The sequence below is a fragment of the Neomonachus schauinslandi genome, chromosome X (assembly GCF_002201575.2).
Source record: "Neomonachus schauinslandi chromosome X, ASM220157v2, whole genome shotgun sequence".
Lineage (NCBI taxonomy): Eukaryota > Metazoa > Chordata > Mammalia > Carnivora > Phocidae > Neomonachus > Neomonachus schauinslandi.
In genome coordinates, this window is record NC_058419.1 from 13,057,155 (window position 1) to 13,080,162 (window position 23,008).

Consider the following 23,008-nt stretch of genomic DNA (forward strand, 5'->3'; position numbering starts at 1 on the left):
CAGGTAATGATCCCAGGATCCTGGGGTCGAGCCCCGTGTTGTGCTCCCTACTCGGTGGGAAGCCTGCTTCTCCCTCTCCCTCTCCCTCTCCCCCTACTTGTGGTCCTGCTCTCGCTGTGTCTCTCTCTGTTGGATAAATAAATAAAATCTTTAAAAAAAAAAAGGAGCTGATTGATGTAATTGCTATCATTAGGGCAGATTTTGGAGAGTTGATGTACTGGATTTGGGAATGGGAAGAAGGAACATGGGAAAGGAAGCAATCAGAGATTCCTTAGACTTTAAGTTACCTTTTACACCTATTTAAGAATGTTTGTTTTTATTTTTTAGCCAACGATTAATAAGCTCTGATAATGTGTCAAGCAGCATGCTATGTATTGAGGACATAATGATGGATAGGGAATGATTCTCAGCATCTAGGAGCTCACACACAAGCTTTCCAATAATTAAAATCTGTAGCCAATGCTTTATCTAGTTAATATTCATTAGTTCCTATCTTCATAGTGTGATAGATCCCTTTGAGAATCCAAGAAAAGATATTGTTTAGAATGTGCTTATTCCAGACATATACACAATAAAGTACATATGCCTATCCTTGCACCCAGGTTAAGAAATCTTATCATAGATCCAAGTGCAAAGTGCCATAGGAGTCTCAGGGCAGGAGTCACAACATTTTTAGGAGTGTTGTGGGAAGTCCTCACAGAAGGATGGTGTTGTCTCACAAGAAGAGAGCACTGTAGTATAGGCATGGGAGTTAAGAATTCAGGGAAAGGCATAAAACTGTGAATTTGTATATGTTTAGGTGATAGCAAGTAACGTGGTATGGCTGGAGTGTACATATGTGTGGTAGGAACTCAGGGCAAGATTGTGAACACCCTTTTAAGCTATCAGTAATAATAATAACAGTAATATTAATGAAAATGATAGTGGTAAGAAGATTTGCTATTTATGGGGCTTCTACACCCTCTGATAAGTATTTTATTTTTAAAGATTTTATTTATTTGAGACAGAGAGTGAGAGAGAGCATGAGCAGAGGGAAAGGCAGATGGAGAGAGAGAGGCAGACTTCCCCTCTGAGCAGGGAGCCCGATGTGGGACTCAATCCCAGGACCTTGGGATCATGACCTGAGCCGAAGGTGCCCCTCTGATAAGTATTTTAAATACATTGAAAAATACAACTGAGCCACCCAGGTGCTCCTCTGATAAGTATTTTAAATACATTGTCAGTAAGCTTTATATCAACCATGAAGTCAGGTATTATATACATTTTGTAATGAAGAAATTGAGTTATTGGTGAGATTAACTTCTTATTTATTTATTTGTTATTTTTTATTAATATATAATGTATTATTTGTTTCAGCGGTACAGGTCTATGATTCATCAGTCTTACACAATTCACAGCGCTCACCATAGCACATACCCACCCCAATGTCCATCACCCAGCCACCCCATCCCTCACACCTTCTTATTCAAAATTACACGGATAGTAAGTGGTGAACTGAGAGTTTAAACAAGGTCTGATTCCTGTTCTCATTCCACTATGTTATACTATTTCTTTAAAAATATTTATACTGAGTCCTATAAGCACTAGGGAGCCATCAAAGAATTCAATGAAGAGAAGTAGCATAAAATAGGTGAGTGCTTTAGAAACATAATTTTGTTGGTAATATGGAAAATTGAATGGAATGGAAGGGAATGGAAACTTGAGACTTGTTTTGTGGCCTAATATGTAATCTATTCTGGAGAATGTCCCATGTGCTCTTGAAAAGAATGTGTATTCTGTTTTAGGATGGAATGTTCTGAATATGTCTGTTAGATCTGTCTGTTCCAATGTGTCATTCAAAGCCACAGTTTTCTTATTTTGTTTGAAAGATCTGTCCATCAACGTAAGTGGGATGTTAAAATTCCCCTACTATTACTGTACTACTATTGATTACTTCCTTTATGTTTGTTATTAACTGCTTTATGTATTTGGGTGCTCGCATTTTGGGTGCATAAGTATTTACAATTGTTATATCTTCTTATTGGATTGTCCTGTTATGATTATATAGTGTCCTTCTTTGTCTCTTGTTACAGTCATTGTTTTATGTATGTATATATGTATTTATTTAATTTTTTTTCATAAAGATTTTATTTATTTGACAGAGAGAGAGATAGCATACAAGCAGGGGGAGCGGCAGGCAGAGGGAGAGGGAGAAGCAGGCTCCCCCGCAGAGCAGGGAGCCCGATGCGGGGCTCCATCCCAGGACCCTGGGATCATGACCTGAACTGAAAGCAGTCGCTTAACGAACTGAGCCACCCAGGTGCCCCACAGTCATTGTTTTAAAGTCTGTTTTGTCCGATATAAGTATAGCTACCTTGGCTTTCTTTTTACAGCCATTTGCATGATAAATGCTTCTCCTTCCCTTCAATTTCAAACTGCATGTGTCTTTAGGTCTGAGATGAGTCTCTTGTAGGCAGCATGTAGATGGGTCTTGTGTTGTTTTTTTTTTTTTCCATAAAGTAGATAGAAGTCTATTGAATACACTGTAAGGTTACGACAGGACAGCAAAAGAGAGGCTGTCTGCCTAGATGGGTCTTGTTTTTTTAATCCATTTTGTCACCCTGTGTTTTTTGATTGGAGTGTTCATTCCATTTGCATTCAAAGTAGTGATAGGCATATACTTAATTGCCATTTTGTTCCTTGTTTTATGTTTTTTTATATTTCTTCACTGTTCCTTTCTTGCTCTCTTCTCTTATGATTAGTTGATTTTAGTGATATACTTGGATTCCTTTCTCTTTATTTTTTGCATATCTATTATTGCTTTTTGATTTGTGTTGAATCACTATATTATACACATGTAACTAATATTACACTGTATGTTAACTAACTGGAATTTAAATAAAAACTTTAAAAAATTTTTTACATCATAGTATTTAAGTTATGGTGTATCAAAGATAAGAGTAAACGTCACTCAAGGGCTTTACTTCCTTTCTTGGCAAAGGGATTGGTGTGTTTTCAGTTGTGTACAAATATCCATATCATGTCAGGTGAAGTTATGACCTTGTTATTGTCTTTATTTGGAGATTAAGTATGGGTTTAAGTAGAAGCCTATGGGTACCAAGTTGAGAAGGGCTGGGTTTGTGATGGTTAATTTTATATGTCAGCCTTAGTAGGCCACAGATAATTGGCTAAACTCTCTGAGTGTGTCTGTGAGGGTGTTGCTGGATGAGATTAACATTTGAATTGGTAGACTCTCGAGATTCCCAATGTAGGTGGGCCTTACCCAATCCTTTGAAGTCCCTAATAGAACTAAAAGGCTCAATAAATGAGAATTCATTATCTCCGCCTGACTGTCTTCCAGCTGGAAGGAACACTGATCTTCTCCTGCCTGTGGAGTCAGACTGGAACTTAAACCATCGGGTTTGGTGGTTCTGAGGCCTTCAGACTTGGACTGAAACTATATTATTGGCTTTCCTGCGTCTCCAGTTTGCCAACTACAGATCTTGGGACTTTTCAGCCTCTGTAATCATGTGAGTCAATAACTCCTATAAATCTCTTTATCTAATATATATTCTCTTTCTCTGAAGGATGCTAATACAAGTAGTAACTTGCTATAAAAATCTAAGAGACCTTGGCCTGTTTAGAATGCATTGCTTCTTTACTTAAGGACCTTGTGCTTGAACAAAACTTTCTCCTTTTACAACATTGCCCTTCTGTGGCTCAAGACTGTGCTCAGATGTGTTTGTAGGATGCTTATAGCTATATTTCGGATGAGCTCAGGTAGGAGGCATGTTGGGAATTCAGTGAATGATAGGAGGCTGGGACTGAGGGAACTTGGGGCAGAGGCAGCGAGGAAGGTAGTAGCCAGAGGTGCTGTGTGTATTGTTCTAAGGTCTTTTGTGAGGTCAGGCTTCTGTGAACAGCAATGACCATGACATCTGGTATCTCAAGAAGTGGAGCAGCTAATGTGAGGCTGCAACCAGTGTTACAATTCTAGGTGATCCATCTGTTTGTAACAGAATGCCAGAGAGTAACAAAGCTGGAGTAACAAAGGAGAAGAAGTTGTCAAGAACTTCGGCAGATGTCAATCAAGTGGGCTGACTCTCTGGACAAGGTTCTAGTCCCAGCAGAGGAACTGGCGGGTTAAATGGGACCATCAAAAGTGGCTAAATATATACGGTGGGAATGAAGAGAATACTATATAGCTCAATAGAAATGGGGATGCCCAGGGCTCATTCTAGTGATCCCAGATATAATTCTGTACCGTACACAGTGGTAGTGTCTGTTCTATTTCAGCCCTTTTAATGCAAGCCAGTAAAGGAGTTTCCAGAATCTTAACAATCAGATTAATCATTTCAACTGTCCTCTTGCAACTTTTACAGATTTATAGCCTTCTGAAAGGGACTACAATATGATTAGATCAGTAATTGTATGGGCTTGAACCTGAATGAGAGAAAATGGAGATGATTCATCATGAAATGAACATGAGAAATTAGAATCCGAGATCATGCCTTTTCCTAACAGCAACAAAAGGAGCATTCTTATTGGGTGACTGGGCCAGGGCTAAGGTGGAGCAAGCAAGGTACCTAGAATTTGTGCTCTAGGTGCCTTGCTTGCTCACCCTATTAGTGACCCTATTGGTTGGCAATATTAACCCAAAGTTATTTGGTGTAAAGCCTAAGAAATGTGGGGGAAACAGCCAACAAGAGATGAAAATTGGAAAAGAGAGGGGCACCTGGCTGGCTCAGTCGGCAGAGCCTGTGACTCTTGATCTCAGGGTTGTAAGTTTAAGCCCCCTGTTGGGTATAGAGATTACTTAAAAATAAAATCTTTAAAAAAATTGAGAAAGGGCGCTAGAATCGTAGACATTAAGCTCTGTGTTCTGGAGTTAGAGGGCTCAGTGGCAACAGCAGAGATGAAAAGCACTAACATGGAAGGGGAACAGTAAACATTCTCACAGGAGAGTGGAATCGCTCAGTGCTAGTGGGGAACCTGACTTGGTAAAAAAGCATGATGCCAAAAGCAAAGGGTATCTGAAACAGGAGAGGTAAACTCAGAGTGCGTGCGTGTGTATGTGTGTGTGTGCGTGTGTGTGTGTGTTTGTGTGTGAGAGAGAGAGAGTCAGTGTCCTTTTTAAATATAAATTTCTGGACTTTGTTGTGACATTATATTTTATGGTCATGTATTTGCCTGTTCTTTTTTTTAAGATTTATTTCTTTATTTTAGAGAGTGAGAGGGTGCGTGTGTGAGTAGGGGGTGGGGCAGAGGGAGATGGAGAGAAAGCCTCAAGCAGACTCCACGCCCAGTGCAGAGCCCCACATGGGGCTCAATCCCATGACCCATGAGATCATGGCCCGAACTGAAATCATGAGTGGGACACTTAACCAACTGAGCTACCCAGGCACCTTGCCTTTTGTTATTATACCTGGATTTAAATCAGGAGTTCTTCCGTTGTAATCTTGGGCAAGTTGCTTAACATTTCTGTGTTTCAGTTTTTTCAACGGTAAAGTTGGTCAAATATGGCACTTAATACATATAGTTACCCTGAAAACTAAATGAATTAATGCACATAAAGTACTTTGAATAGCACCTGAATATCATATGACATTCAACAAATATTGTTGCTGCCACTACTGTTGCTGTTCTTATTATTAGTAGCAGGACATGAATCTAATTACAGCAATACCAAAATATGTTGTACATAATAATGACTGTAGCTCTGTTTTTTAAAAGATTTATTTTCGAGAGAGAGAGAGTGCATGAGTGGAGGGGAGGGGCAGAGGGAGAGAGGGGGGAGCTGGATGCATGGCTTGATCATGACCTGAGCTGAAGCCAAGAGTTGGACACTTAACTAACTGAGCCACCCAGGTGCCCCAGCTCTTTAATAAATCATTAATTATGTTAATTTAAGAGTGCCTGAAAATATACATTGGATGTTGGAATGATTTTTGTCATACTGTGGTTAAATAGGTAAGGTTGGGATTTAAAGAGTTCACATTTGCTTATATGGAAAACTTACCTGTCTTAAATTGCCATTTTTAGATACTGTTGGTTAATTAAAATGTTACCATAAACAGTTATAAAATATTCTAAATTTATTTTTTTATTTTAATGACAAAAGAAGAGTCTGTCATCATACACACACATTCTCCTAGGAATCATTTCTGCTTGGCATATTTGCTATGAGATGGTAGGTGCACCCAAAGCTGCTACTCATAAAAACTAAGCTCCTGGGGGCACCTGGATAGTTCAGTCGGTTAAGCGTCCAACTCTTGGTTTTGGCTCAGGTCATGATCTCAGGGTCATGAGATTGAACCCCACATTGAGCTCCACACTCAACGTGGAGTCTGCTTGCTTCTCTCTCTATGCTTCTCCTCCCCCCTTATAATCTTTCTCTCTCTCTCTCTGAAATAAATAAATAAAATCTTTAAAAAACAAATCAAAACTAAGCTTCTGATCTCTTCTGAGGAACCCCAGTCCCCTCAAATTAGATAAACCACCATGGCTTGGATTTGAGGCAAGAAACCATGGTTCTCTCATATATTACTTCATCATTTCACTTTGACTGGAGGGGGACATTTGGTCCCAGGTGGAAGAGGATACCATCATCTAGTTACTTGAAGGGAGAATTATCCTAGGGCTTGTGGGTTGCTCCATCACCATTTCATCCTCCAAGTTTATCCTGAGACCAAAGAGGTTTCTGTAAGGCCCAGTAGGTGGGTGGAAAGTACTTGGCCTCAAAGCTTGGAAAACCATGATATATATATATTTCAACTCTGTGACTTGCTCTGTGAACTTGGGCATATCACAGTGTCTCTGGTATTATGTGGTATATGAATTCAGCTTCCTAACTCATAAATGAGGGTAATATCACCCTTTCTGTCTACCTCACAGAATTATTCTAAGGATCATACAGGGTATTGTATGAAGATATGCTTTTGGCCTGTAGAATGCTTTGATAGTAAGGCATTGCTCTACCACTGTCTAATCATTCATTCACTTAACAAACATTTCTTGATTACTGAATGTATATTGGACACTCTTCTAGGTTCTGAGATACAGCAGTGAAAACAAAAACTTCCCATAAGGGAGCTTTTATTTCACTGGATAGTAGAAAAACAATAAACAAATATTTATGATATAATCAGGTAGTGATAAGAAGAAAAATAAAGCAGGTTAAGAAGAGAGAGAAAAGTGGATGATAAGTAACAGGACTGTTTTAGATAGGGTATGTGGGAATGGAAGGGCCTACTTATAAGCAGCTGAAAAATTAAAAAGAATTAAAGCATATGGAATAGCAAAGCCAAGAGAATAGCATAGTCTCTCACAAATTGCCACCCACAGCACAATCCTCTTTTAGTGCAAGGTGAGGAAAACTTTTTACATGTGTGCGTGTGTGCACACAGTTTCAGGGTTAACAAGTGCATGGGAGGAAATTCAGGGTTTAGAGAGTGATACTCCTCCAAGGATTTTGAGATCTTAAAAAGAATTCCGTGTTTTCTAAATGGTAATGGAAGAAATCACTCAGTGAGTAAACAAAGTTGCAGCAGCGTATTACAACACACAGCAGGTGGCAACAAAATGTTTTGGCAATTGATACTGTACAATTGCCAATTGAGAAAGCCTGTTTTTGCAACCACTTGAAGAAGTGAGAAACCTAAATGACATGATCTCACTTTGTCTTGTGCCAAAAAATAGAACGAGGAGGTGGATTCTCTCTAGCGAGGATGGTTGAGACTGATACATTGTCTTATACTAAGCAATGCAGGCCCTGCCTCCGGTGTGAGTTATTTGGCTTTGGAACAAAAGTAGTACAGAGGATGTGCTCAGGAAATATTGGCGTAAAGAAGCTCCACAATCTCCTTGAGCAGCTCATTCTTTAACAATTCCGCTCTAGGAGAGCTGGCTATGGCACCAAAGCTCAGACTGAATTAGAAAAATCAATCTATTAATTTACGGTGAAAATATAACCATCAAATGATGACTCATGTTAATGCTTTACCTTCCTGGAAGAGAAAACAATAGTAGGAGTATCCTTCTCTACTGCATTGGGGTGTACAGTTGGTTGGTTATTTCATTTACATTTTTTATTTTGACAAAATTTTAAAAATATAAAATCATTGTGAGGAACCACCATGTACCATGTATCCTTTACTCAGATCCATCAACTATTTACATTTTGCCCCGTATATGCTCTCTTTTTCTCTAGATTATATCAATTTGTACACAAGACACACACACACACAAACACTCACACGTGTATTTTTTTTTCATGAATCTTTTGTCAGTAATTTACAGACATGGTGCCCCACAAATACTTCAGTACGTATTTCCTAAGAACAAGGATAAATACAACATGATTACCCGAATCAGGAAATTTGACATTGATACAATCCAAACCTGTTATCTCATTCACAGTCCATTTTCAGATTTAGCCAATTATTTTAATAATGTCCTATATAGCTAATGTTTTGCCCGGTATAGGATATAGTTCAGGATCATGCATTGCACTTAGTTGCCATGTGAATTGAATCTCCTTTATTATTTTTTAATTGAGGTACAGTCTATGTACAACATATTAATTTCACATATACAACATGATTTGGTAACTGTGTATATTATGAAATGATCAACTCAGTAAGTCTATTTAACATGACATATCACACATAGTTTTAGAATTTGTTTTTCGTGTGAGGAGAACTTTTAAGATCTACTCCCAGTGATTTCCAAATACGCAATACGCTATTATTAACTGTAGTCACCATGCTGTACATCCCCATGGCTTACTTATTTTATAACTGGAACTTTGTGCCTTTTGATTCCCTTTGCCCATTTCACCCATTCCTTGCCTCGGCAACCACCAGTCTGTTCTCTCTATCTATGAACTCGGTTGGAGTCCAAATATAAGTGAGACCATATAATATTTGTCTTTCTCCGTCTGACTAACTTCACTTAACACGTTGCCCTCTAGGTCCTTCCATGTTGTCACAAATGGCAAGATATCATTCTTTTTTAATGGCTGGATAGTATTCCGTTGTGTGTGTGTGTGTGTGTGTGTGTGTGTATACACACCACATTTTATCCATTCATCCGTTGATGGCTACTTAGGCTATTTTCATGTCTAGGCTATTGTAAATAATGCTGCAGTGCACATGGGTGTGCAGATATCTTTTTGAATTAGTATTTTAGTTGTCTCTGGATAAATACCTAGAAGTGGGATTGGTGGATTGTGTGGTAGTTAGGCTTTTAATTTTTTGAGGAGCCTCCATACTGTTTTCCATAGTGGCTGCACCAATTTACATTCCTACCAACAGTGCACAAGGGTTCCCTTTTCTCCACATCCTTGCCAACCCTTGTGATATCTCAGTGTGGTCTTGATTTGCATTTCCCTGATGGGATTTGATCTCTTTTAATCTGGAGTAGTTCCTCAGCCTCTCTTTTCTTCTTTGATCTTGACATTACCGAAGAGTATATGGCAGTTATTTTTTAGATTGTCTCTCAATGATTTTTTTCTCAGGTTTCTTCATGATTAGATTCAAGTTATATATTTTTGGCAAAAATACCACAAAAGTGATATTATGTCTTTCTCTTCATCATGTCATTTTGATGCTACTGTAAATGGAGTTGTCTTTTTTTTTTTAAGATTTTATTTATTTGACAGAGAGAGACACAGCGAGAGAGGGAACACAAGCAGGGGGAGTGGGAGAGGGAGAAGCAGGCTTCCCGCGGAGCAGGGAGCCCGATGCGCGGTTCGATCCCAGGACCCTGGGATCATGACCTGAGCCGAAGGCAAGACGCTTAACGACTGAGCCACCCAGGCGCCCCTGGAGTTGTCTTTTTAAATTTCACTTTCAAGTGTTTCCTTTTAGTATATAAAAATATAATTGATTTTTGTATATTGATGTCATATCCTTATACTTTTTAGTTCTAGTAATTGTTTTGGAAATTCTTTATAATTTTCTATATAAACAATAATGGCAACTACAAATAACAAATAGAGATTAATTTCTTCTTTTCCATTCTTTGTATCTTTTTTTCCTTGCTATATAAGATCATCTACTACAATAAAAATGGCAAGAATGGATACCCTTGCCTTATTATGAAGACAGGGTATAAGATTAGCTGTAGTTTTTTTGAAGATAAACTTTATAAGATCAAGGAAACGCCCTTCTATTCCTAGTTTTCTGGTGGTGTTATTATGAAAGGGTGTTTAATTTTGTCAAGATACTTTCTGCATTAATTGAGGTATGTTTCTTATTTTTAGTCAGCTAATGTTGGCTGACATTGGCTTTTATTTATTTAAAGAGTTAAAGATTTTATTTATTTGAGAGAGAGAGCGCATGCGCACAGGAGGGGGTTGTGGGGGTGCGGGCAGAGGGAGAAGCAGGCTTCCCGCCCAGCAGGGAGCCGGATGCAGGGCTCCATCCCAGGACCCTGGGATCATGACCTGAGCCGAAGACGGACGCTTAACGACTGAGCCACCCAGGCACCCCTGGTTTTTATTTATTTAATTTTGTTTTTAAGTAATCTCTACACTCAATATGGGGCTCAAACCCACAATCCTGAGATCGAGAGTCACATGCTCTACCAACTGAGCCAGCCAGGCGCCCTGACATCGATTGATTTATAAATGGTAATCCATCAATTGATTTATAAATGGCAATCCAACTTTGTATTTACGGGATAAGCTCCTCATGGTCCTGATGTATTATCCATTTTATGTCTGGACTGAATTATCTTTGATAATACTTTGTTACAAAATTTTTGTTTGTTTTTATGAAGGATATTAAAATGAAGCTTTCTTTCCTTGTAATGTTTCAGCTGGTTTTGTATCAGGGTAACACTAACCTCATTGAATTAAGAATGTTACCGCCTCTTATATTTTTGAGAAGGGAGTGATTAGAAATGGTATTTTTTTTCTTTCTTAATTGTTTGTTGGAATTCACTAGTGAAGCCATCAGGGCCTAAAATTTTCTTTGGGGGAAAGTTCAGCTCAACTTGTTAATAGATACAGGGATGATATTCAAATAATATATTGCTTCTTGGGTAAGCTTTGGTACTTTTGCATTTCAAGAACTTTGTTAATTTGGAGTTGCTAAATTGTGGGGTATAAAACTGTTCATGAAAATCTTTTTATCCTTTTATTGACTGTAGGGTCTATATTGATGTCCCCTCTCTTATTCCTGATATTGGTATTTTGTGTGTGTGTTTTTTCTATTTTTTTCTTACATTTAAAAAAAACCAGCTTTTAGTTTCATTGATTTTTCTGTATTGGTTTTCTTTTTTCTATGTAATTGATCGATTTCTGCTTTATTCTATCTTCTTACTTTGGCTTAAATTTGCTCTTTTTTTTTCAGTTTTTTTACGGTAAGATTTTAGAGCATTGATATGAGATCATCCCCCCACCCCAATATAAGCATTCAATGCATGATATTTCTTTCTAAGTACTGCTTTAGGTGCATCCCCCAAATTTGGATGTTTTATGTATTTGGTTATATCAGTTCAAAATATTCTTTTTAATGCTGCGTTTCTTGGTTTTATTTGAAACTGCATATTTTTAGCATTTTATGGTAGGATTTTATACTCATTATTTATACAGATTACAAGGTTCTGCTTCAAGTCTTTAAAAATTTTTTTAAAAAATTAAGCCCACGTGCAGCAAAAAATATGGAACGTTTCACGAATTTGCATGTCATCCTTGAGCAGGGGCCATGCTAATCTTCTCTGTATCGTTCCAGTTTTAGTATATGTGCTGCCGAAGCGAGCACCAGTTCAAAATATTTTTAAATATTTTCCCTTGATCCTTGATCCATGGAATCATATGGAACCATATTTAGAGATGTTTGTTTAATTGTCAGATATTTGGAGATCTTCCAATATCTTTCTGGTACTGATTTCTAATTAAAAATTTATTGTGGGAATCATGGAACCCTACATCAATCAATAAATAAATAAAGCAGTAAAAAAATTTATTGTGGTTAGAGAATATTCTTTGTATCAGTTCAATCATTTAAAATTTATTTAGACTTACTTTTTGGCCCATTACATAGTATATATTGGTAAGTATTCCAAGTGTTCTTGAAAAGAATATTTATTCCATTATTTTTGGGTGGCGCATTCTGTAAGTGTTAATTAAGTCAAGTTAATTGACAGTATTGTCCAAGTATTTCATATTTTTACTGATTTTCTGTCTAATTGGTTCATAATGATTGAGAGTTTGGTGTTGAAATGTCCAAATATAATTGTAGGCATTTACTTCTTTCAGTTGTATCAGTTTTTCCTGATATACTTTGAAACTCTGTTATTGGTGGCATACATATTTAGGATTGCTCTGTATTTCCAATGAATCGGCCCCTTTTATTTTATGTGACCTCCTTGTTTTACTCCTGGTGATAATATTCCTTGTTCTCAAACCTACTTTGTCTGATAATTGATGTGGATACTCCATCTTTCTTTTGATTAGTGTTTGCATGGTATATCTTGTTCTGTCATTTTACTTTTAACTAAACTATGTCTTTATATTCAAAGTGGTTTCTTTTAGATGGCATATAGTGGAATCTTGCTTTTTTGCACAATTTGTCCACCTCCGACTGTTACTCGGCAGGTTTAAACCATTTGTATTTAATGTGTATTTTAAGATAGTCGGTTTAGTGTAATTATTTATTTTAACTTAGGTTTACCATTTTGCTTTTTTGTTTTCTATTTGTCTCCTATCTTTTTCCCATTTATTTCTTTTCCTTTTTTGGGAGGTTAATTGAATATTTTTGGTATTCCATTTTAATTTTCCTATTGACTTTGAAATTTTACCTCTTTGCTATTTTCCAATGATTGCTCTATACATTGCAACATGAATCTTTAATTCTGGTGGTCTACATAGAATTAATACTGCATTATTTCACATAAAATATAAGAAATTTGTAACTGCACAATTTTTAACTTTGTCTTTTGTCTTACAGTTTTCATATATATTACATCTATGCATGTTGTAAACACAAAATAATTAAAAATTTAGGAAAAGAAAATTATATATTTTTATATTTAGCTACAATATTTACTAATTCAAGTGCTGTTAATTAATCTGGAGATGTGAGTTACCATTTGGTGTCCTTTCCCTTCAGCCTGAAGAACTTTCCTAGGTATGGTCGTGACATATATTCTCAGCTTTTTTTTTCTTTAAATATCAAAATGTCTTTGTTTTGCCTTCATTTTTGAAGGATACTTTTGTGGATGTAGAATTTTGAGTGAAAAGTTTCAAAATTTTTTCAGCACATTAAACATGTTAGTTCTTTGTCTTCTGGCCTCTGTTTTTTTCTTTTGGGAGTCCAGGTATCATTTGCATTATTGTTCTCTTATATATCGTGTCATTTATCTCTTCCTGTTTTCAAGATACTTTTCATCACTTTGACTGTGATTGATTCAAGTGTGGTTTGACTAGTTAATTTTTCAGTGACAGTTGTAGGGATTAATGAAAATGTTTATATAAAAATACTAACATTTTAATTTAAAACAAAAAATGTACATTACTGATCAGTATTTAACATCAGGTTGTTTTTTCCTTTGCATTAACTGTACCTCCTTTAACGTTTACAGTTTGTATTTCTTTAAACTGGGTGATGAATTTGATGACACTACAGTGCAACTGAATATAAAATCCTTCTAGGTCTTTACTGTTCTCTTCATTGGGTCACAGATATCTTGCCCATATAATTTTACAGTGACTTGCATTTATAAAGTCTTTTTGAAGTATTCAATTTAACTTGTCTAGAATTAAGACTATTTTTAGAGCAGCTTTAGATTTGTTAAAAAAAATTGAGGGGAAAGTACAGAGATTTCCCATGTACCACCTGTCCCCCTCTCCCACACATGCATAGTCTTCCCCATTATCAGTATTCCCCACCAGAGTGAAACATGTTTCCATGGAGATTCATCAGTTGTACCAAATCTATAATCACCCAAAGTCCATATTTTACATTATGGTTCACTCTTAGTGTTGTGCATTCTATGAGTTTAGACAAATGTATAATGATATATATTCATCATTATAGCAGCTTATAGAGTCTTTTCACTCCCCTAACAATCCTCTCTGTTGTGCCTCTTCATCTCTTCCTCCCTCTTCTAACCCTTAGCAACCACTAATATTTTTATAGTCTCCATAGCTTTGCTTTTTCCAAAATGTTGTGTTGTTGGAATCATAAAGTATATGGCCTTTTCAGATTGGCTTCTTTTACTTAGTGGTATGCACTTAAGGTTCCTGAATGTCTTTTCATGTCTTAAAAGCTCATTTCATTTTAGTGGTGAATAATATTCCATTTTTTGGGTGTATCACACTTAGTTTATCTGTTCATTTCCTGAAGAGCACTTTGGTTGCTTCCAAGTTTTGGCAATTATGAATGAAGCTGCTGTAAACGTCCATGTGCAGGTTTTGGTGTGGACATAAGTTTTCAACTCTTTTGGGTAAGTGCCATGGAGCATGATTGCTAGATTGTATGGTAAGAGTCTGTTAAGTTTTGTAAGAGACTGCCGGACTAATTTCCAAAATGGCTATACCATTTTGCATTCTTACCAACAATGAAATGCTCCACATCCTCATCAGCATTTGGTGTTGTCAGCATTAGATTTTTGCCATTCTAATAGGTGTTAGTGGTATCTCATTGTCTTAATTTGCACTTCCCTGATGACATGTAGTAGGGAGCATCTTTTCATATGTTTATTCGCCATCTGTATGTCTTCTTTGGTGAGGTATCTGTCTTTGGTCCATTTTGTAATTGGGTTGTTTGTGTTCTTGTTGAGGTTTGAGATCTTTGTATATTTTGTGTACTTTGCAAAATTTTTTTTCCAATCTGTGGCTTTTCTCATTTTGTTGACCTTGTCTTTCACCTAACTATTGAGTTTAACTTTTATACAAAGAACAACTCACATTTTTACTGAACTTTTGTTTATTTGATTTAACTAATATTTTAATTAAATCTGATAATTATAATAACATGTAAAATTTGAAAAAAACAGACTTGGGAATAAAGTGAAACTTACATTTAGTATTCACAATGCCTAATGGTGGAAGCAGTGTGGGTGGGTATACTAGAACATAGCTTTTTATCCTTGAGGATTCAGCATACAATGGTCATTGGACAATATATTTTACAGATGGAATGAAGTGTTTCATTAATTTTTCAAGTAATTTAAATGGAAATTGTTTAACAGAGATTCTGTTTTACTTTGGAAACTTTGTAAGAGCAGAAGGATGCGTGATTAAAACAAAGTCACAACAAATGGATTTGGATAATCCTAAAGTGTATATTCAACCACCTGTTGTGACCAGATAAATTACCCTTTTACATTGTAGGGATATTTACACCTGCCAAGTCATATGGGTACTTAAGTCACCAAGAGGCAGGAGACATTCAGTCCCACTGATTAGATTGAAAGTGTTATGGTCTGAAATTAAAAACATGGGGAAAAATGCCACAAATTAGGTACTATGGAGGAAAAAAGATAAAGCCAGGTTGTGCCACATGAAGCTTTTTGAGTATGAGGAAATACCTCTGGGACTCAAACAGATGGTAGAGAAGGATTGGGAGGGGATTTGTATAGGTGAGGCTTCAGACCTCCTCCAACTGCTTACCCAGAACAACTATAATTTTTATCCATTTGCCTTTTGGGCTTGTGCTTAAAAATTTATTGAAGAAGAATTATGACTTTAAAATAATTTTAAAAACTTGCTGTAGAAGAATGGAAAAGGAGTAAGGTACCCAGTAATTCACAGGGTAAATATATGAAGACACTTTCTCATGGCTTCAGATATTAATTTCCACTGTATGTAGAATGGGTCGTGACCAAAGTGACCTTAAAGATTTCATATATGGAGTTCATATTATCTCCTAGGTTTTGCTGAGATATATGAGTGGAATTCATGATTAGAATACTGTAATAGATGTATGCACTTTATCTAAAAAACTCATCTGATAGGGGTTAAGAGTTGCAAGATACTGTACCTCACAATCTAAATCCAAAGACACAAGGAGAAACATGATAAAAAGCAAGCGGGTGGTGACATTTCTGGGAGAATACTATGGACTTCTTGAACTGATAGATGGCTGTTTTGCATGATGCTTACATGGATGATGCTTACATGGTAAAATAAAAGCAAGATAGAGCAGTGATGGCACGTTTCAACTATACTTATAATGGCTCGAGTTCTCCTTCCATTGCATAGCAACCAGAAGGTGATTTACTCACCTTGCTGGCAGTTTTAACTCTCAAAAAGAGGGCTTTATGTGCTTGAGGTTGAGAAAGGCATTCCATAAATTACAGAACTTGTTACCTCTATATTGGCAAGTATCGGTCAAAATAGTAATATGAATTAATCTCTAGAAGTTATCTCATGATTTCCAGTAACATCGTTTTTGCAAATGGTGGACCCCTCTCTTTGTGATGGTGTGTCCACTTTGGAGTCTCTTTTTCCTCATGCTTTCTAATCAGTAATAGGAACTTAGGCCACATTCTTTCTTAGAGAAAGCCCCTTTATTAGAATTTCTTCCTTGTGCATCCTCAAACTCATCTCTACACATCAGCCACTTTAGAATCATCTGGCAGGACAGGATGGGGCTAAGGAAAGTGCTCTAATTCTCAGGGTTGGTTTTTCTGTACTACCCATGGAAGATTAAGTCAGAAGGCCAGGATTTGGTGGGTGGGAAGGTGGGTTGTTCAAGAGAAAGGCATAGGCTTAAGCTGCATGGCCTTTTCCATATCTGAGCAAAAGGAATTCTTTTTTTTTTTTTTTTTTTTTAAGATTCATTCATTTGAGAGAATGAGAGAGAAAGAAGGGGCGAGAGGGAGAGAGAGAATCCTCAAGCAGATGAGTGTGGAGCCCGGCACAGAGCTTGATCCTGGGACCTCAAGATCATGACCTGAGCTGAAGTCAAACACTTAACTGAGCCACCCAGGTGCCCCTGAGCAAAAGGAATTCTTAAAGCTTCACCCTGCTAATCAGATAAGAGAGCCCACACACAGATTTGGGACAGTGTTCCAGCTAAGTGTAACCAGTAGGTATTTGACTTTAATGTAGTGACAGTGGGACTGATTCACAGATTCAAAGATCCCCAGCTTGGGTACATTGTACTAAAGTAAGAGAAGTAATGGCAACTGTGAAAGATGGGGAGTACTCTAATGTTTGTAAAAGCAAAGAAAGGGGTTGGGGTGCCTAGCTGGCTCAGTCAGTGTAACTCACAACTCTTGATCTTGGGGTTGTGGGTTTGAGCCCCATGTTGGGTGTAGAGATTAAAAATAAAATCTTAAAGAAAAAAACAAAGAAAGGGGAAGGTGTGCACAAAAGCCCATCATAGACTGTGATTTCAGAAAGTTCAATAAAAAGTCAAGTATGAATCCATGGCCCAAGACTCTAGAAAGGGAGATTAGATCAGGAAGATTAAAGCTCAGATTGAGTTGAGAGTGTCAAAAGAAGACAGAGCATGACTAAAGTGCTTTTTAAAAAAATATTTTTAAAGATTTTGTTTATTTATTTGACAGAGAGAGAGACAGTGAGAGAGGGAACACAAGCAGGGGGAGTGGGAGAGGGAGAAGCAGGCTTCCCGCCGAGTAGGGAGCCCAACACAGGGCTCGATCCCAGGACCCTGAGATCATGACCTGAGCCGAAGGCAGATGCTTAAACAACTGAGCCGCCCAGGCGCCCTGGGTTTAATTCTTAAGACAAATGGCATATGATAAGAAAAGTTTCAAGAAGGCTGATTTGGTTAATTTTTCTTTTACTCCTCTCCTTTCTCTTAAGAGAAATGGCCTTCATCAAATTCAACACTGATTGCTAGTGGCCTCCTTGTTTCTTCAGGTCATTGTAGGCATGAAGACAACCACACCATGGGTTGTCCCTTTACTTTACTGCCTCCATTCTTGACCTGCCACTAGCACCACCATTCCACTGCTACTGGTGAATAGAAAGCAGTAAGAAGCTGCTGTTGCCATTTGCTGCTAATCCTCTGCTCTCTGGCTGATAATGCTGCTAGATTGTTTCTGCTATGTTGAAATTTGGTGGTTAAAGGCAGCAGTTTACGGCAGAAAGACTTGGATTCCAAATCTTCACCATATACTACTATATGAACTTGGATGCTTTCTAAACTCCAACCTCAGTTTTCTAATTCTACCAACATATTCCCTACTTCCCAAGGTTTCTGTGAAAATTAGAATGTTTTAAAACCTGTAGAATAGTGTCAGAGTCATTATAGGAGCTCAGTAAATATAGATTTCCATGTCCAAAGTATATCTGGATACTTGGTCCTGAAGGAATGATATTGTGTTCACACAGCTGCTGTTTGCCTTAATTGCAGACCCAATGCCTAGTAGGAAATTATGTCTCATGAGTCCTAGCCTCAATATCGAAAGCTTAAAAGTTGCCTCTGAAGCAATTTTTTGATCATTCATTTTTATTGCCACCTAAACTCAAAAGTGTGCCAGCTTGGTTAAACTACAGAGCAAAGACTGCCAAATGTAAAAACATTTCTGTTGGAAATATATTTTTTGAAGACTCAATTTAATTTAAAAATTATTGATGATCCTCTTTATATCTGTCTACATTCTTTGGCATATCAGAGGGTTTGGCTGGCCGTATGCTCCCCAGATGGGCTCCACTTTAAGAAAACCTGGTAAAGCAAAAAATCTGAACTTATACAACATAATCAGTGTACCTTGCTTCAGGGGGTTTCAGTGTGTGTGTGTGTGTGTGTGTGTGTGTGTGTGTGTGTGTTTAGCAGGCAGGTATAAGATTATCCTGTAGGGCTTTGTAAAATGACATATATTCCCATATTCCTCTTCTCCTCTTTTACTATTTTAGTAAGGCATATAGCTCCTCAGGGAGCAGCATGAACAGCTTAAAAATTAAAAAAATTGCAGGTGGCTCTGAAACAATGCTAATGTATTTGCTTTACCAAAGTTTTGGTTTACAAAATTACTTGTCAATGATGCCACAGGGAAGGTACGTATTGTAACTCCATTCATTGAGAAAACACAGCTAAATTTATAATGACTCATTTCACACTCTGGAAACATATTTACTGCCTAGTGTAAGGAATGTGTGGAAGTGTGATTGTCACTACAATCTCTCCAAAGCATTCTCTCTTCCAGTCAGCATTATTTTTTTTACTTCTGTCAGAGAAGAGTTGGATGCTGGAGAACAAGGAAGGCACGAGGGAAGGAGTTTTCTACAAAAGGATTTTGGGTACCTATAGTGGTTCTTTCTACCCTCCACCCATTGTCCATCCGTAAAGCATAGAAGGCTGTTATGCTTTCACAAGGAGGTGACATTTAGGCTGAGACCCAAAGGAACATCAGACTGGGACAAAAGGACAAGAACTGGCAGAGAGCAGGACTGGTAACTCCATCTTGATCACATTACTGCATTGTCACCTGTTATCCAGAGACACAGAACCAATAGGAGGCGTATATCTCTGTGTAGATAGGCCCCCTCCATCTGTGTGTGTCTGTCTGCCTCTCTCTCTTTCTGTCTGCTGGTAACTCATGTTTGTGGTAGGAATACAGACAAGAGATGAATGGAGCTCTCTATAGAAAGAAGGAAGGGAAGGGAGTGAAGGAAAGGATAAAGGGCTACTTGTGAATACTTGCCACTATAAGGTTTGAGGATATGACACTGCAACATTGCCTATTTCTCAAAAAGCAGTATAAATAACATAGCCTGTTTAAATCTAATTAGGTGCCCTCTGGCACATATAAATACAGACGTTAATCAATATGCATGAGTTCAATACATGTCCAGCTAAATTTAACAAAGCAGCAGGGAAGGGGCTCATTTTCATAAATGCTATTGAGATAACTTGACATTACCATAGGGAGATATTAACTTAGACCTATATCTCATGCAATATATCATGATCAACAACATAAAAATTAAAGTGTCAAATGTTAAGGAAAATATAATTATAGGGAAAAAGAGAAAATAGAGCAATTATTCAGTCTGTGGAAGGAGATAATGTTTGATTAAAGGAGAAAAATAAATTAAAAGGAAAATATAAGCAGTGTGATTAAACAGAAAATTAATATAACTAAAATACAACAAAACCAAGAGAAAAGTTAAATGACAAAATCGAAAATATTTAATACATATGATGGCATTTCAAAATATACCGAGTTTGTGTAAATTTGGATTAAGTTCACTGTAGACAGTGTCAAAGCATATGAAGAATCATTACATAAGATGAAACACCATTAGTAAATTAACATAGGAAACAGTGTAAAGTCTTGCCAATAATTAAAGAAGGGCAAATTAAAACAATGATGAAATGTCACTTTATAACTCTAAAGTTAGCAACAATAAAGGGACATTATTAAAACTAGTGAGACAGCTTTTGGGGAAATTGAAACATTTATACATTTTTAGTGACATAGTAAACTATTTCAGTCAATTTGATGAACAATCTGGCTGCTTTTATCAAGAGTCATAAAAATGTTCATACCTTTTTAGTGAATAACCTCATTCTAAGGTATTTGTTTTAAGGATATAATTCAGAAGAAGGAAAGCATTATGTGTTATTTATTATCATGGAAAACTTGATACATCCCAAATAGCCATTAATAGAGAGATGGTTATAAAATTATTGTATTTTAACTTAATGGACTTGCATGCAACCAATGAAAATGATAAATATGAATATTTTTGAGACACACAGAAAATTATATACAAAATATTAAATTAAAAATGAATTAATAACAAATTATAAGAGCCCATGTTAAGAAGGTCTGAAGGGGCTGGAGCTGTGTATTCCCTATGATCTATTAAAATTGACCTACTAGGATGCCCTGTCCATGATGGAGCCTCATATTGAGGAGAAAAATCTTAGAAGTTGAATAAAATTTGAACATGTGAGGAATAATAGAGAAGGGAAAAGAGAAGGTCCAAATAAAAGTTGGGGAGGGAAACAGATACAAGAAATCTTAGAAAGTGAGAGGCCATATTGTTTAACAAAGACAGCAGAAGACAGGACCCTATAAAGTTAGAAAATCTTTATGAATTCTTCCTCTTTCTAAAAGTTGAGACAAAACAAATTAACATTAAAATAAGCAAAAGAAATGCCTCATATTAAAATCTCATATATAGTTACTGTAAGAAAAGAGAATAAGGAGCAAAATAATACCCCTTCAGAACATGGAAACATATCAGGAAAGCATGATTTAAAAATAGATCAATATTGCCACATATTATTTTAAACCCAAAAAATATAAAAATGATACAAAATATGAAAGAATAATATAAATCAGAATTAGACAAACTCATAAATTAGGGTACCAAACTTGAAAAATAACTAGAAATAGTGGGGAAAGTTCAATCTAGAAATGAATAATAAACTAGAAGAAATACAAGAGCAAATAAACACAGCAAATAATGCTTTAAAATAAGATGTACCCTCTTAGCAAATTTTTGAGGAAGATTTTTAAAATAAAAAATAAATGAAGAGCTGAAATAACTTGAGCAGAAATAACACATATGGAAGGCAAGCAAGGAACGTCCCACATACAGATTATGAGAGTCCCTGAAGAAGGAAAGCAGGCAAGGGAACAAAACAAATACACACAACACACACACACACACACACAAATATATATATAAGCATTAAAAAAAGTACTGTGTACTGAGCATATTGACCCAGAATGACAAACACTAGGAATATATTCTGGTAAAATTACTGGCCTTTAAAGAAAAAGAAAAATTCTTTAGGCATCCTGGATAGAGAGTGAGGCTTACAGGGAAAATTAAAATCAGATCATAGACTTTAACAAGAATGTTTTATGCCACAGGGGAATTAAGATATTCAAGGAAAGCAAATGTGAGCCAAGAATTTTATAGCCAGGAAAACTGACCTTCCAGTATAGAGGGCACAAATTGTTCACAACATGTAGGAACTAAAAGAATATTGACTGTGTAATTATCTCTCATTATTTTTAAAAAGATTTTATTTATTTGAGAGAGGGAAAATGGGAGAGCATGAACAGAGGGAAGGGGCAGAGGTAGAGGGAGAAGCAGGCTCCCTGCTCAGGCAGACACTTAACCGACGAGCCACCTAGGCACATCCCTCTCTTATGATTTTTTAAGATTAGTATAAAACCCTCAAAATAATGTATGAAAAAGAAGCATATATAATCATAACCCAAATGTTTGTTGATAACCTATAGGGCATAATCAGTAGGGATGAGTTAATATGATTAAATATTAACTTAATTTCACATTGTAAAGCATTATTGCCATTGAATACTGTCTGTATCTGAGGACATACTTTATGTTTTTAAAATTTTTTTCCTGAGGACATACTTTAATTTTACTTGCTCACTCCCTACTATAACTTTCCTTTTAGGTGAATTACAAAATGTTGTGGTATTTTTTAAGTTATAAACTTATTAAATCAAAACCAGTTGGGAAAAAAAATAAAAGAATATTGATATAAGCCCTTCCTGAGGAAAATAACGGGGAATGAACTTTTTTAAAAAGATTTTATTTTTAAGTAGTCTCTACACCCAATGTGGGGCTTGAATTTACAACCCCAAGATCAAGAGAACAAGAGTTGCACACTCTACTGACTGAACTAGCTAGGTGCCCTGAGAATGAACTTTAGATAACCAAAAGATCTCTATATATTTCTAGAGATATGTCAACATAAGGATTAGTGGTGAATATTAAATATATTCTACAAGTAAGTCTAAATGAGAGTTAAAAGGGAGATAATATGGTAAATGATGAAGCATTGTATATGTAGTGTGACCATAAAACAAATGGGAGAAGAAAGGGGTTAGCAAATGCCAAATGTTTCAACTAGTCAATAATGATATTGGTGGAGGCAGTAATAGTATTGTGAGGTAGGTATTTCTGTGTGTGTTGTATGAGTGTGGAATATTCTGTCAGGTATACTCAGCGGGGCTCATATTGCTCCAAATGGGGGCAAAAAATGATTCCTGGAGAGTGAAAAAAAAATTGACGCAGAGTTCACCTATTGCAAAAAGACTTTTCCCTGGGAGT

At 36.6% G+C, this 23,008-nt stretch overlaps 1 non-coding gene across 1 annotated transcript; it reads right to left on the reverse strand.

Annotated features, from left to right (window-relative positions):
• Positions 1–11,640: 11,640 nt before the first annotated feature.
• On the reverse strand, positions 11,641–11,747 carry LOC123323441. Its single transcript, XR_006539386.1, has one exon. It is a non-coding gene; the product is annotated as a U6 spliceosomal RNA (small nuclear RNA).
• Between the last annotated feature and the right edge of the window lie 11,261 nt (positions 11,748–23,008).